The 15,000-nt window shown below is 60.0% G+C and overlaps 1 non-coding gene across 1 annotated transcript; it reads right to left on the bottom strand.

The window, feature by feature from the left end:
* Positions 1-4,213: 4,213 nt before the first annotated feature.
* On the bottom strand, positions 4,214-4,332 carry LOC131861116 (5S ribosomal RNA). Its single transcript, XR_009360195.1, has one exon. It is a non-coding gene; the product is annotated as a 5S ribosomal RNA (ribosomal RNA).
* Between the last annotated feature and the right edge of the window lie 10,668 nt (positions 4,333-15,000).

Below are 15,000 nucleotides of genomic sequence, written 5' to 3'. Positions count from 1 at the left end.
CACCTTGGTGTGCAGACCTTGGTTGGGTTGCGCGCCCTGGTGCGCACCAAGGAGCGCTCTGAAGTGTGCTCCAAGGTGCGGCGTGCACGAAGTCGGAGCCCGGTTTGCCCCGGGTGTGCACCTCGGGTGCGCACCTCGCGTGCACCTTCGCTGCGGTGGGCACCTTGGCTGGGTTGCGCGCCTTGGTGGGCACCATGCAGTGCACGAAGTCGGAGCCCGGATTGCCCCGGGCGCGCACCTCCGCCAGGGTGGGCACCTTGGTGCGCACAACTTGCCTGGGCTGCGCACCAGGAAGGGCTCAAGATGGCACCCGCGTTCCGTTTTTTTCACTATCTTTCAGAACGGAAATTTTAAAATCTCGTTTTTTTTTGCCTTTTCTGGAAATTAGTGAAGGCAGCGCATCAAAGGTGCGCAACGCTGGTGCGAACCTGGGAGCGCTCCGATGTGTGCTCCAAGGTGCGGCGTGCACGAAGTCGGACCCCGGTTTGCCCCGGGTGCGCACCTCGCGTGCACCTTGGTGCGCACACCTTGGCTGGGTTGCGCGCCCTGGTGGGCACCATGGTGCGCACCAAGGAGCGCTCCGAAGTGTGCTCCAAGGTGCGGCGTGCACGAAGTCGGAGCCCGGTTTGCCCCGGGTGCGCACCTCGCGTGCACCTTCGCCGCGGTGGGCACCATGGCGTGCACGAAGTCGGAGCCCGGTTTGCCCCGGGTGCGCACCTCGCGTGCACCTTCGCCGGGGTGGGCACCTTGGTGTGCAGACCTTGGCTGGGTTGCGCGCCCTGGTGGGCACCATGGTGCGCACCAAGGAGCGCTCCGAAGTGTGCTCCAAGGTGCGGCCTGCACGAAGTCGGAGCCCGGTTTGCCCCGGGTGTGCACCTCGGGTGGGCACCTTGGTGCGCATGCCTTGCCTGGGCTGCGCACCAGGGCGGGCTCAAGATGGCACCCGCGTTCCTTTTTTTTCACTATCTTTCAAAACGGAAATTTTAAAATCTCATTTTTTTTTGCCTTTTTCTGGAAATTAGTGAAGGCAGCGCATCAAAGGTGCGCACCTCGCTGCCCACCACGGTGCGCAACGCCGGTGGGCACCCGGGAGTGCTTCGAAGTGTGCTCCAAGGTGCTGCGTGCACGTTGTCGGAGCCCGGTTTGCCCCGGGTGCGCACCTCGCGTGCACCTTCGTCGGGGTGGGCACCTTGGCTGGGTTTGCCCCGGCTGCGCTCCGAAGCGGGGTTATTGGAGCGCCGCCTCTTTTTTTGTCGGAGCGTTTGGTGGGGTTTCTCGCATTGGCTCTTCCGAGGCCCGGTTGCCACCCTGGCGCGCACGAAGTCGGAAGTAGGGTTAATTGCCCGGGTGCGCACCTTTGCCAGGGTGGGCACCTTACCTGGGCTGCGCACCAGGGCGGGCTCAAGATGGCACGCGCGTTCCGTTTTTTTCACTATCTTTCAAAACGGAAATTTTAAAATCTCCTTTTTTTTTTGCCTTTTCTGGAAATTAGTGAAGGCAGCGCATCAAAGGTGCGCACCTCGCTGCCCACCTTGGTGTGCTCTGAGGTGCGCACCCGGGAGCGCTACGAAGTGTGCTCCAAGGTGCGGCGTGCACGTTGTCGGAGCCCGGTTTGCCCCGGGTGCGCACCTCGCCTGCACCTTGGCCGGGGTGGGCACCTTGGCTGGGTTTGCCCAGGGTGCGCTCCGAAGCGGGGTTACTGGAGCGCCCCCTCTTTTTTTGTCAGAGCGTTTGGTGGGGTTTCTCGCATTGGCTCTTCCCAGGCCCGGTTGTTGGGTGCGCTCCCACCCTGGCGCGCGCGAAGTTGGAAGTTGGGTTAATTGCCCGGGCGCGCACCTTCGCCAGGGTGGGCACCTTGGTGCGCACACCTTGGCTGGGCTGCGCACCAGGGCGGGCTCAAGATGGCACCAGCATTCCCTTTTTCTCACTATCTTTCAAAACGGAAATTTTAAAATCTCGTTTTTTTTTTGCCTTTTATGGAAATTAGTGAAGGCATCGCATCAAAGGTGCGCACCTCGCTGCCCACCTTGGTGTGCTCCGAGGTGCCCACCACGGTGCGCAACGCCGGTGCGAACCCGGGAGCGCCCCGATGTGTGCTCCAAGGTGCGGCGTGCACGAAGTCGGACCCCGGTTTGCCCCGGGTGCGCACCTCGCGTGCACCTTGGTGCGCACACCTTGGCTGGGTTGCGCGGCCTGGTGGGCACCATGGTGCGCACCAAGGAGCGCTCCGAAGTGTGCTCCAAGGTGCGGCGTGCACGAAGTCGGAGCCCGGTTTGCCCCGGGTACGCACCTCGCGTGCACCTTCGCCGGGGTGGGCACCTCGGCTGGGTTGCGCGCCCTGGTGCGCACCAAGGAGCGCTCCGAAGTGTGCTCCAAGGTGCGGCGTGCACGAAGTCGGAGCCCGGTTTGCCCCGGGTGCGCACCTTCGCCGCGGTGCGCACCATGGCGTGCACGAAGTCGGAGCCCGGTTTGCCCCGGGTGCGCACCTCGCGTGCACCTTCGGCGGGGTTGCGCGCCCTGGTGGGCACCATGGTGCGCACCAAGGAGCGCTCCGAAGTGTGCTCCAAGGTGCGGCGTGCACGAAGTCGGAGCCCGGTTTGCCCCGGGTGCGCACCTCGCGTGCACCTTCGGCGGGGTTGCGCGCCCTGGTGGGCACCATGGTGCGCACCAAGGAGCGCTCCGAAGTGTGCTCCAAGGTGCGGCGTGCACGAAGTCGGAGCCCGGTTTGCCCCGGGTGCGCACCTCGCGTGCACCTTCGCCGCGGTGGGCACCATGGCGTGCACGAAGTCGGAGCCCGGTTTGCCCCGGGTGCGCACCTCGCGTGCACCTTCGCCGGGGTGGGCACCTCGGCTGGGTTGCGCGCCCTGGTGCGCACCAAGGAGCGCTCCGAAGTGTGCTCCAAGGTGCGGCGTGCACGAAGTCGGAGCCCGGTTTGCCCCGGGTGCGCACCTCGCGTGCACCTTCGCCAGGGTGGGCACCTCGGTGCGCACACCTTCTCAATGTTTTCTTGCCTTTTCTGGAAATTGGTGAAGGCAGCGCATCAAAGGTGCGCACCTCGGTGTGCTCCGAGGTGCGAACCCGAGAGCGCTCCGAGGTGCCCACGAAGTCGAAAGTCGGGTTAATTGCATTGTTTTCCCCGGGTGCGCTCCGAGGTGCGCAACATCGGCGCGCACCAAGGAGGGCTCCGAAGTGTGCTCCAAGGTGCGCACGATGGCGTGCACCTCTGGTGCGCACGATTCGGAGCTCGGTTTGACCGGGGTGCGCACACCTTGGCTGGGTTGCGCACCTTTTGTGCGCTCCAAGGTGCGCACGAAGTCGGAGCTCGGTTTGCCCCGGGTGCGCACCTTCGCCAGGGTGCGCACCTTGATGCGCACGCCTTGGCTGGGCTGCGCACCTTGGTGGGCGCCATGGTGCGCACCTTTCGTGCGCTCCAAGGTGCGCACGAAGTCGGAGCTCGGTTTGCCCCGGGTGCGCACCTTGGTGGGCGCCATGGTGCACTCCGAGGTGCCCAAGATTGGTGCGCACCAAGGAGCGCTCCGAAGTGCGCTCCAAGGTGCGCGCGAAGTCGAAAGTTGGGTTAATTGTCCGGTTTGCCTCGGGTGCGCACCTTGCGTGCACCTTCGCCAGGGTGGGCGCCTTGGTGCGCACACCTTGGCTGGGCTGCGCACACCTTGGCACCCGCGTTTCCTTCATTTTAAATTTTTTTTTTTTACAATCTCTCAAGTGGGAAATTCTATAATCTCAACTTTTTTTGCCTTTTCAGGAAACTTTTGAATGGAGCGCATCATTGGTGCGCTCCGAAGTGTGCTCCAAAGCTCTCTCCAGCTGCGTGCACCTGCCCCGGCCGCGCACCCGGCCCCGCCCAGCTTCGCTCACCTGTCCCGGGCGTCTGGTGCGGAACCTTAGAGTAAGAAACATCACCGTGCACCTTGGCCAACGTGCGCGACTCGACCGAGCGCGCACTGGCCGAGGTGCACACCGATTTCACCTGGGTGCGCGCGCAGCACCTCGGGCGCACCGGGGTGCGCGCACAACGCCCGGGTTGCACCGTGGCCTGTGTGCTCGGGGCGCCTCGGTGTGCGCGCTCGGTGTCGCCCCCGCTGCGCGCGGTAGTGCGGGCAGCGCACCCCGGCCCGGCCCGGCCCCGACGAGAACGCAAACGGGCAAAAGGTTTATTCAAATAGCATTGCGACGCCCGGCGAAAAACTAAAAAAGGGTGCAACACCGGGACTTCCCGGGAGGTCACCCATCCCAGTACTACTCCGGCCCAAGCGCGCTTAACTGCGGAGTTCTGATGGGATCCGGTGCACTAACGCTGGTATGATCGCACCCGTTATGAGCTTGTCGCAGTGTGTACTTAGCAAACCGCGACCCACGTGCGAATCCACCCCGGCCACCCACCCCCGTCGAGGTGCACACCCTCCCTCGCGAAGTGCGCCCCGTTCGCCAAGTGTGAGCCCTGCCCGGGTGCGCGCACCTTGCTAGGGCGTCGGGTGTGCACCCGGCCCGGCCTACGTGCGTGCACCTGGAGGGGGCGTCGTGTGCGTGCAGTGTCCCGTCTGCAACGCGGTGCCCACACACCACCTCGGGCGCAACGACCTGCGCTCACATGTGGGCCGAGTGCACCTTGGTGCATGTTCGGGGCGCCTCGGGTGCACGCTCGATCTTGCCCCGGTGCACCAAGGCGCTCGGTTTGCCCCGGGTGCGCACTTGGTGCAAGGTGGGCACCCAAAATAGGGATCAAGCACCAAAACACAAGTTTCGGGATGCAAAATGGGACCCAAGGACCACAAATGCGTTCCAAGACCCATGATGGGTCCACGAGAACAAAAATGTGTTCCGAGACTTAATAAACAAATATTGGGTTTTAGGAGAAGAAACATGCTCTGATGCCCAAAACGAGAATCGACCCCGAAAAGGCCACAGGCCAAAAGTGGGATGCGAGACAAAAAAAAATGGGACCCGAGGACCAAAATTGGGTTCCCAGGTCGAAGACAGGGCAACCGGACAAGAAACGACCTCTAAGGCTCGAAATGAGTCCCGACGACTAAAACTTGACAAGAAGCACCCATCAGGCACCCAACTCGACACCCATGGGATGCCGACCCACCCGGGCTTCCACCTAGCACACCTTGGCACCCACCCACCCTCGCACCCAACCTCGCACCCAACTTAGCACCTTTGAACCCACATTGGCACTCACCCTGACCCTGGCACCTTGGAACCCACATTGGCACTCACCTTGACCCTGGCACCCACCTTTGCACTCACCTTGGGACCCACCCTGGCTCCCACCTCGGCACCCACCCAGACACCCACCTTGGTTCCTTGGCACCCACCTTGGATCCTTGGCACCCACCCCGACACCCACCTTGGCACGCAACTTGGCTACTTGCCACCCACCTTGGCTCCTTGACGCCCACCCCGACAACCACCCCGTGACCTACCCTGGCTAGGGTTGGTGCACACCCACCCTGGTGCCCACCTTGGCACCCACCCTATGACCCACCTTGGCACGCACCTTAGTACCCACCCCGTTACCCACCCTAGGACCCACCCCGTGACCCACCTTGGCCAGGGTGGGTGCACCCACCCTGGTGCCCACCTTGGCACCCACCCATCCTAGCACCCAGCCTGTGACCGGGCTTGGAACCCAACCTTGCACCCGCACCCGTCTTGGCCAGTGTGGGTGCGCACCCATCCTGGCACCCACGTTGTGACACACCCTTTAACCCACGCACCCTAGCACCCACGTTGGCACCCACCTTGGAACCCAACCTAGCAACTTGGCACCCACCCCGTGACCCACCTTGGCATCCACCATAGCAGTCGCCGACTTGGCACCCACCTCGGCACCCACCTTGACACTTGTGGACCCACCTTGCCACTCACCCTAGCATCGACCCATCCTAGCACCCACCCTGGCACCTTTGCACCCTAGCACTCACCCATCCTAGCACCTAACCTGTGACCCACCTTGACACTCACCCTCGCACCCACCTTGGAACCCAACCTAGCACCCACCCACCCTGACACCAACCCTAGCACCTACCCACCCTTGCACCCACCCTGTGACCCATCTTGGCACCCACCCATCCTACCACTCAACCTATCACCCACCTTCTCACCCACCTTGGCATCCACCTTAGCACCCACCCACACTGGCACCTTGGCACCCACCTCGGGCAAGGTGGGTGCACACCCACCCTGGCACCCAATTTAGAACCCACCGAGCATGTTACCCACCTTGGCACCCACATTGCAGCCCACCCTAGTACCCACCCTATGACCCACATTGGCATCCACACCCTAGCACCCAGGCACCTCGACACCCGCCTTGACACCCACCCTAGCACTGAACCTGTGACCCACCTTGGAACTCACCCTAGAACCCACCCACCCTGTGAACCACCTTGGCATCCACCTTAGCACCCACCCACCTTGGCACCCACTCTAGCACTCACCCATCCTAACACCCAACTTGTTACCCACCTTGGCACCCGCCCTCGCGTCCACCTTGAAACCCACCCTAGCACCCACCCACGCAGGAGCCCACCTTGGCACCCAACCTAACACCCACGCATCCTGGCACCCAACTTGTGACCCACCTTGGAACCCACCCTAGTACCCACCTTTGAACCCACTATATCACCAACCCACCTTGGCACCCACCCTATGACCCTCTTTGGAATCCACCCTAGCACGCACCCACCCTGGCACCCACCATGGAGCGCACCCTAGCACCCACCCACCTCGGCACGCACCTCAACACCCACCTTGGTGTGCGCACTGCGCCAACCTCTCAAAGACCCTATGTGGTGCGCTCCAAAGTGTACACCTTTGGTGCGCTCCAAGGTGCGCACCTTTGGTGCACACCGAGGTGCACACCAAAGTGTGCACCGAGGTGAGCACCAAAGTGCACTCCAGGGTGCACACCAAGGCGTGCACCTTTGGTGCGGTCAATGCAAACGAATTCGGAAGTTGGGGTCGATGTCCTAATCGCTGCTGCAGACTACACGTATGAGAATCGGACAAATAGCTTTATATAGGGGAGGTGTTGCGTTTGATGGGTCGACTCCCCTGGTTGTGTGCACTGCACCAACTTCAAAGACCCTGTCTTGTTTAAGAAGTCAAAAGTTGGGGTGGATGTCCTAATCATTGCTGCAGTCTACGCATGTATGAGAATCAGACAAATAGCTTATATAGGGGAGGTGTTGCATTCGGTGGGTTGACTCCCCTGGTTGTGCGCACTGCGCCAACCTCAAAGACCCCGCATAGCAGAAGAAGTCGGAAGTCGGATTTTGGTGAGCACCAAGGCGTGCACCTTTGGTGCGGTCAACGCAGACGAATTCAGAAGTTGGGGTGGATGTCCTAATCGTTGTTGCAGGCTACACATGTATGAGAATCAGACAAATAGCTTATATAGGGGAGGTGTTGGGTTTGATGGGTCAACTCCCTTGGTTGTGCGCATTACGCCAACCTCAAAGACCTTGTTTTCGTTAAGAAGTCAAAAGTTGGGGTCAATGTCCTAATGGCTCCTGCAGGCTACACATGTATGAGAATCGGACAAATAGCTTATATAGGGGAGGTGTTGGGTTTGATGGGTCGACTCCCCTGGTTGTGCGCATTACGTCAACCTCAAAGACCTTGTTTTCGTTAAGAAGTCAAAAGTTGGGGTCGATGTCCTAATTGCTCCTGTAGACTACACATGTATGAGAATCAGACAAATAGCTTATATAGGGGAGGTGTTGGGTTTGATGGGTTGACTCCCCTAGTTGTTCGCATTACACCAACCTCAAAGACCTTGTTTTCGTTTAGAAGCCGAAAGTTGGGGTCGATGTCCTAATTGCTCCTGCAGGCTACGCATGTATGAGAATCAGACAAATAGCTTATATAGGGGAGGTGTTGGGTTTGATGGGTCGACTCCCCTGGTTGTGCGCATTGCGCCAACCTCAAAGACCCTGCATTGCGGATGAAGTCGAAAGTCAGAGTTTGGTGTGCTACAAGGTGTGGTCGAAGGTGCTCACCTAGGTGTGCACCTTTGGAGCACAGGAAAAGTGCCCTCCAAAAGTGCGCACCTTTGGAGTGCACAAAAGTGCCCTCCAAAAGTGCGCACCTTTGGAGCGCAGAAAAGTGCCCTCCAAAAAGTGCCCTCCAAAAGTGCGCACCTTTGGAGCGCAGAAAAGTGCCCTCCAAAAAGTGCCCTCCAAAAGTGCGCACCTTTGGAGCGCAGAAAAGTGCCCTCCAAAAAGTGCCCTCCAAAAGTGCGCACCTTTGGAGCGCAGAAAAGTGCCCTCCAAAAGTGCGCACCTTTGGAGCGCAGAAAAGTGCCCTCCAAAAAGTGCCCTCCAAAAGTGCGCACCTTTGGAGCGCAGAAAAGTGCCCTCCAAAAAGTGCCCTCCAAAAGTGCGCACCTTTGGAGCGCAGAAAAGTGCCCTCCAAAAAGTGCCCTCCAAAAGTGCGCACCTTTGGAGCGCAGAAAAGTGCCCTCCAAAAAGTGCCCTCCAAAAGTGCGCACCTTTGGAGCGCAGAAAAGTGCCCTCCAAAAAGTGCCCTCCAAAAGTGCGCACCTTTGGAGCGCAGAAAAGTGCCCTCCAAAAGTGCGCACCTTTGGAGCGCACAAAAGTGCCCTCCAAAAGTGCGCACTTTTGGTGCGCACCAAGGCGCTGGTTCGGTCGTTGCAGGCGAGTTCGGAAGTTGGGGTCGATGTCCTGAGCGGAGGTGCAAACTACACAGGTGTCGGAATCGGACAAATAGCTTATATAGGGGAGGTGTATGCTTCGATGGGTCGACTCCCCAGGTTGAGCGCACCGCGCCAACCTCAAAGACCCTACGGTATGGATGAAGTCGGAAGTTGGGTCCGATGACCAATTCGATTAGTAGGTATGCTCATGAGGTCGGAATTTGGGTCCGATGACCTGCCATGTGCAGGAAGGCGAATGTTGACACTGTGCGTTGCAAGGTGCACACCAAGGCGCTGGTGATGACCTGCCATGTGCAGGAAGGCGAATGTTGACACTGTGCGTTGCAAGGTGCACACCAAGGCGCTGGTGCGGTCTTTTTAGTCGAGTTCGGAAGTTGGGGTCGATGTCCTGATCGGAGGTGCAAGCTACACAGGTGTGGGAATCGGACAAATAGCTTATATAGGGGAGGTGTATGCTTCGTTGGGTCGACTCCCCGGGTTGAGCGCACCGCGCCAACCTCAAAGACCCTACGGTATGGATGAAGTCGGAAGTTGGGTCCGATGACCGATTCGATATGTAGGCATACTCGCGAGGTCGGAATTTGGGTCCGATGACCTGCCACGTGCAGGAAGGCGAATGTTGGCACTGTGCGTTGCAAGGTGCGCACCAAGGCGCTGGTTCGGTCGTTGGAGGCGAGTTCGGAAGTTGGGGTCGATGTCTTGATCGGAGGTGCAAACTACACAGGTGTGGGAATCGGACAAATAGCTTATATAGGGGAGGTGTATGCTTCGTTGGGTCGACTCCCCGGGTTGAGCGCACCGCGCCAACCTCAAAGACCCTACGGTATGGATGAAGTCGGAAGTTGGGTCCGATGACCGATTCGATATGTAGGCATACTCGCGAGGTCGGAATTTGGGTCCGATGACCTGCCATGTGCAGGAAGGCGAATGTTGGGACTGTGCGTCGCAAGGTGCGCACCAAGGCGCTGGTGCCGTCGTTGCAGTCGAGTTCGGAAGTTGGGGTCGATGTCCTGGTCAGAGGTGCAAACTACACAGGTGTGGGAATCGGACAAATAGCTTATATAGGGGAGGTGTATGCTTCGATGGGTCGACTCCCTGGGTTGAGCGCACCGCGCCAACCTCAAAGACCCTACAGTATGGATGAAGTCGGAAGTTGGGTCCGATGACCGATTCGATACGTAGGCATATTGGCGAGGTCTGAATTTGTGTCCGATGACCTGCCATGCGCAGGAAGGCGGAATTTGGGTCCGATGACCGAGTTGATGGCGTGCCATGCGCAGAAAGGCGGAATTTGGGTCCGATGACCGAGTTGATGTTGATGGCCCGCCATGCACAGGAAGGCGGAATTTGGGTCCGATGACCGATTTGAAGGCGTGCCATACGCAAAAAGGCGGAGTTTGGGTCCGATGACCGAGTTGATATTGATGGCCCGCCATGCGCAGGAAGGCGGAATTTGGGTCCGATGACCTGACATACGCATGGAGTCCGACTCGGGGGCCGATGTTCGATTCGATGACTTGCATTGTGGGTAAAGTCGGAAGTTGTGGTCTTTGACCCGATTCGATGACCAGACTTCGGCTGCTTGAGAATCGGACAAATAACTTATATAGGGGAGGTAGTGTTCTCGAGCATCCTCCCCCCGTGCCCGTTTATGTCGATTGATGCTGGTGCTCGACTGGTTGGAGCGCTCGGATGCAAAAATCTTGCACCAGGATTTATCGATTGTGATGGACACGGCAAGTCTCCTGATTGCTATGCAGGAGCTCATCGTGAATCTCTATGCGGCCTTGGTATGGACTCGACCTGCGGAATGGTTCGGCAATGGTAGTCGCTCCAACACGTCCTTGCAATGGCCACAGAGGTGATTCGACTAGAGCTCCAGTCTAGCTTTTGGGTTGCTTGGCGGACTGGTATAGCCGCGATCGAGTTCCGGCCATGAACGTTTTAGATAGCTCTTGGGCTTTCTGGGACGGAAGTCGGAAGTTTGGGCTGTTGTCCGATTTGATGACCATTCTTCGGATGTGTGAGAATCGGACAAATAACTTATATAGGGGACTGTGTTGTCTCACGCAGCCCCCTCCGTGCCCCTCTATCTCGACCGATGTTGGTGCTTGAAAGGGTTGGGATCGCTCGGATTTATAAACGTGCACCACCATTTGTCGAGTGTGAGGGACGCGGCAGGTCTCCTAAATGCTATGCGGGCGCTCTCTGAGAATCTCTATCCGGCCTCGACACAGACTAGTCTTGCTGAATGGTTTGGCACTGGTAGTCGATCCAACACGTCGTTGTTGTGGCCGCCTAGGCGATTCGATTCGAGCCCCCGTCTAGCTTTTGGGTTGCTTGGCGGATTTTGCCCTATCCGCAAGTGAGCTCGGTCCCTAAACGTTCGAGAAACCCGATTGCTATGCGCCGACTCTCTTTCTTGCGAGCCTCCATCTAGCTTTTGGGTCTCTACGGAACGGAAGTCGGAATCTGGGACCGTTGTTTGATTCGACGAGGCAGACTACGGTTGTGCGAGAATCGGACAAATAACTTATATAGGGGAGGTGTTGACTGGAGCATTCTCCCCCGTGCCCCTCTAACTCGACCAATGCTGGCGCTCGAACGGTGGTAGCGCTCGGATTTTCATTGAGCGCCAGCATTGGTCGATTTAGAGGGGCATGCGAGATTCCCGAATGCTATGCGAGGGCTCTAACGGAAATGTCTATTGGTTTCGGTATGGATGCAATTGCGAGTGGTTCGGCAAAGGTAGTCGTTCCGATGCGTCCATGTCGTGGCCAAATCGATAATTCGATTTGAGCCCTCGTATAGCATTTGGGTCTCTCGATGTGATTCCGCATTCCAGTCCCTTTGGGCACTGCTTGAGCCGCATCCCAGGGGGTTCCCTTCCCAATAATCTGCCTCGCAACCCGATTGCTATGCGGTGAGGCTCCTCGGCCGCCTCGGAACTATCTGTGTATCAGACGCATCGCGGGATAAGGGGTTGGCAACGGTAGTCGCCCCAAGCACGTCCGATGCTTGGACCATTCCGAGGCGGCCCTGAAGCCTCTTCCGTCTAGCCGTTGGGTCCTTCTCGCCGCATCCCTCGCCTCGCACCCCGATTGCTATGCGGTGAGGCTCCTCGGCCGCCTCGGAACTATCTGTGTATCGGACGCGTCGCGGGATAAGGGGTTGTCACTGGTAGTCGCCCCAAGCGCGTCCGATGCTTGGACCATTCCGAGGCGGCCCTGAAGCCTCTTCCGTCTAGCCGTTGGGTCCTTCTCGCCGCATCCCTCGCCTCGCACCCCGATTGCTATGCGGTGAGGCTCCTCGGCCGCCTCGGAACTATCTGTGTATCGGACGCGTCGCGGGATAAGGGGTTGTCATTGGTAGTCGCCCCAAGCGCGTCCGATGCTTGGACCATTCCGAGGCGGCCCTGAAGCCTCTTCCGTCTAGCCGTTGGGTCCTTCTCGCCGCATCCCTCGCCTCGCACCCCGATTGCTATGCGGTGAGGCTCCTCGGCCGCCTCGGAACTATCTGTGTATCGGACGCGTCGCGGGATAAGGGGTTGTCACTGGTAGTCGCCCCAAGCGCGTCCGATGCTTGGACCATTCCGAGGCGGCCCTGAAGCCTCTTCCGTCTAGCCGTTGGGTCCTTCTCGCCGCATCCCTCGCCTCGCACCCCGATTGCTATGCGGTGAGGCTCCTCGGCCGCCTCGGAACTATCTGTGTATCGGACGCGTCGCGGGATAAGGGGTTGTCACTGGTAGTCGCCCCAAGCGCGTTCGATGCTTGGACCATTCCGAGGCGGCCCTGAAGCCTCTTCCGTCTAGCCGTTGGGTCCTTCTCGCCGCATCCCTCGCCTCGCACCCCGATTGCTATGCGGTGAGGCTCCTCGGCCGCCTTGGAACTATCTGTGTATCGGACGCGTCGCGGGATAAGGGGTTGTCACTGGTAGTCGCCCCAAGCGCGTCCGATGCTTGGACCATTCCGAGGCGGACCCGAAGCCTCTTCCGTCTAGCCGTTGGGTCCTTCTCGCCGCATCCTTCGCCTCGCACCCCGATTGCTATGCGGTGAGGCTCCTCGGCCGCCTCGGAACTATCTGTGTATCGGACGCGTCGCGGGATAAGGGGTTGTCACTGGTAGTCGCCCCAAGCGCGTCCGATGCTTGGACCATTCCGAGGCGGACCCGAAGCCTCTTCCGTCTAGCCGTTGGGTCCTTCTCGCCGCATCCCTCGCCTCGCACCCCGATTGCTATGCGGTGAGGCTCCTCGGCCGCCTTGGAACTATCTGTGTATCGGACGCGTCGCGGGATAAGGGGTTGTCACTGGTAGTCGCCCCAAGCGCGTCCGATGCTTGGACCATTCCGAGGCGGACCCGAAGCCTCTTCCGTCTAGCCGTTGGGTCCTTCTCGCCGCATCCCTCGCCTCGCACCCCGATTGCTATGCGGTGAGGCTCCTCGGCCGCCTTGGAACTATCTGTGTATCGGACGCGTCGCGGGATAAGGGGTTGTCACTGGTAGTCGCCCCAAGCGCGTCCGATGCTTGGACCATTCCGAGGCGGCCCCGAAGCCTCTTCCGTGTAGCCGTTGGGTCCTTCTCGCCGCATCCCTCGCCTCGCACCCCGATTGCTATGCGGTGAGGCTCCTCGGCCGCCTTGGAACTATCTGTGTATCGGACGCGTCGCGGGATAAGGGGTTGTCACTGGTAGTCGCCCCAAGCGCGTCCGATGCTTGGACCATTCCGAGGCGGCCCCGAAGCCTCTTCCGTGTAGCCGTTGGGTCCTTCTCGCCGCATCCCTCGCCTCGCACCCCGATTGCTATGCGGTGAGGCTCCTCGGCCGCCTTGGAACTATCTGTGTATCGGACGCGTCGCGGGATAAGGGGTTGTCACTGGTAGTCGCCCCAAGCGCGTCCGATGCTTGGACCATTCCGAGGCGGACCTGAAGCCTCTTCCCTCTAGCCGTTGGGGCTTTCTCGCCGCATCCCTCGCCTCGCACCCTGATTGCTATGCTGTGAGGCTCCTCGGCCGCCTTGGAACTATCTGTGTATCGGACGCATCGCGGGATAAGGGGTTGGCAGTGGTAGTCGCCCCAAGCGCATCCGATGCTTGGACCATTCCGAGGCGGCCCTGCAGCCTCTTCCGTCTAGCCGTTGGGGCCATCTCGCCGCATCCCCCACCTCGCACCACGATTGCTATGCGGTGAGGCTCCTTGGCCGCCTCGGAACTATCTGTGTATCGGACGCATCGCGGGATAAGGGGTTGTCACTGGTAGTCGCCCCAAGCGCGTCCGATGCTTGGACTATTCCGAGGCGGCCCTGCAGCCTCTTCCGTCTAGCCGTTGGGGCCATCTCGCGGCATCCCCCACCTCCTCGGCCGCCTCGGAACTATCTGTGTATCGGACGCATCGCGGGATAAGGGGTTGGCAGTGGTAGTCGCCCCAAGCGCGTCCGATGCTTGGACTATTCCGAGGCAGCCCTGCAGCCTCTTCCGTCTAGCCTTTGGGGCCATCTCGCCGCATCCCTCGCCTCGCACCCCGATTGCTATGCGGTGAGGCTCCTCGGCCGCCTGGGAACTATCTTCGTATCGGACGCATCGCGGGATAAGGGGTTGTCACTGGTAGTCGCCCCAAGCGCGTCCGATGCTTGGACTATTCCGAGGCGGCCCTGTGGCCTCTTCCGTCTAGCCGTTGGGGCCATCTCGCCGCATCCCCCACCTCGCACCCCGATTGCTATGCGGTGAGGCTCTTCGGCCGCCTTGGAACTATCTTCGTATCGGACGCATCGCGGGATAAGGGGTTGTCACTGGTAGTGGCCCCAAGCGCGTCCGATGCTTGGACTATTCCGAGGCGGCCCTGCAGCCTCTTCCGTCTAGCCGTTGGGGCCATCTCGCCGCATCCCCCACCTCGCACCCCGATTGCTATGCGGTGAGGCTCCTCGGCCGCCTTGGAACTATCTTTGTATCGGACGCATCGCGGGATAAGGGGTTGTCACTGGTAGTCGCCCCAAGCGCGTCCGATGCTTGGACTATTCCGACGCGGCCCTGTGGCCTCTTCCGTCTAGCCGTTGGGGCCATCTCGCCGCATCCCCCACCTCGCACCCCGATTGCTATGCGGTGAGGCTCCTCGGCCGCCTTGGAACCATCTTCGTATCGGACGCATCGCGGGATAGGGGGCTGTCACTGGTAGTCGCCCCAAGCGTGTCCGATGCTTGGACCATTCCTAGGCGGCCCTGAAGCCTCTTCCGTCTAGCCGTTGGGGCCTTCCCGCCCCATCCCTCGCCTCGCACCCCCGATTGCTATGCGGTGAGGCTCCTCGGCC

This window comes from Cryptomeria japonica, unplaced genomic scaffold, assembly GCF_030272615.1.
Source record: "Cryptomeria japonica unplaced genomic scaffold, Sugi_1.0 HiC_scaffold_24, whole genome shotgun sequence".
NCBI lineage: Eukaryota > Viridiplantae > Streptophyta > Pinopsida > Cupressales > Cupressaceae > Cryptomeria > Cryptomeria japonica.
The sequence above is the reverse complement of the archived record's forward strand: the minus strand, read 5'-3'. Positions and strand labels throughout refer to the sequence as shown.